The following is a 1,008-nucleotide window of genomic DNA, read 5'->3' as shown; positions in this document are numbered from 1 at the left end:
CAGGGGTGGGGTCGGACTTGAAAATCTACACGGTCCCTTCCGACCCTACTTCTATGATTCTATGATTCCAGAAAAAGCCACCCTGGTGAGCAGCTCTGGTAGGGAGCTTCTGAGGCCCAGCCAGTTGGTATCTGGGGACACCAGCCCCTTGTGCCAGCTAGACTACTGAAACAGCCCTAACCTAGAGTGTCCCCTGCACCCTCTACCCACTGTACCAGTCTGGTAGTGGGGGCTGCTACCTGTCTGTGACCTGCTGCCCCTGCTGAGGTCAGCTACCTCATCTGCCCTCCAGCTGAGTCTCTGCCTCAGTAGCAGAAATCATGCTGTTCCCTGTTTAAAAACTGCAAATTATTTGATAAACCCCCCAAATTCTCTCATTAAAATACCCAAAATCTGTGTTCTTCCACAATTAAAATGAAACTGTACTATATAGAGAGATCAGTTGGCCAATGTCTTATTGATATAGTTACAATTTTAAAGCAATTTGGATGTCTACCGGTACCTCTATCATCATAATGTGGCGGGCTAGCTGCCCAGAGCGTCTGTACTGAGAGAATTGATGGAGCCCTTGCACCATTCAGGAGATTACTAGGAGGAGCTTGCCCCACCTCTACCCAGGGCAAGGTAGAAAATCTAGAAAATGTAAAGCTCGCACCTTCCTTCAACCTGATTGGTCTGCTTGCAATCCTGGGGCAGAGCCCTTGAAGTGTATAAAAAAGCATCATGCCCAGCACATGGGCAGCTGTGTTGAGGGACAGAGAAGAGGAAGGGCAAAGAGAAACTGGTGTGAGCTGGCCAGCAAGGCAAAGCCAGTGCTCTGAAGAGCCTGAAGACCCTTCTTCAGTGTGGGGATGCAGTCAGGAAGGCCAACCGCACCTTGTCATGCATCCACAGATGCATCTCAAGCAGGTCCAAGGAGGTGATACTCCCCCTCTATGTGGCACTGGTCAGGCCGGAGCTGGAGTACTGCGTCCAGTTCTGGGCGTCACACTTCAAGAGGGATGTGGA

The 1,008-nt window shown here is 50.6% G+C and overlaps 1 long non-coding RNA gene across 1 annotated transcript in view; it reads left to right on the top strand.

Annotated features, from left to right (window-relative positions):
• Positions 1-432: 432 nt before the first annotated feature.
• The window catches only part of LOC109307859, a 17,819-nt gene continuing 17,243 nt past the window's right edge, over positions 433-1,008 (top strand). The window contains exon 1 of the long non-coding RNA XR_002100382.1: positions 433-517. This is a non-coding gene — a long non-coding RNA (uncharacterized LOC109307859). The remainder of the gene's footprint in view (positions 518-1,008) is intronic.

This window comes from Crocodylus porosus, unplaced genomic scaffold, assembly GCF_001723895.1.
Source record: "Crocodylus porosus isolate Cpor-Errol unplaced genomic scaffold, CroPor_comp1, whole genome shotgun sequence".
Taxonomy (NCBI): Eukaryota; Metazoa; Chordata; order Crocodylia; family Crocodylidae; genus Crocodylus; species Crocodylus porosus.
Note: the sequence above shows the minus strand (reverse complement) of the source record. Positions and strands in the feature narration are given on the sequence as shown.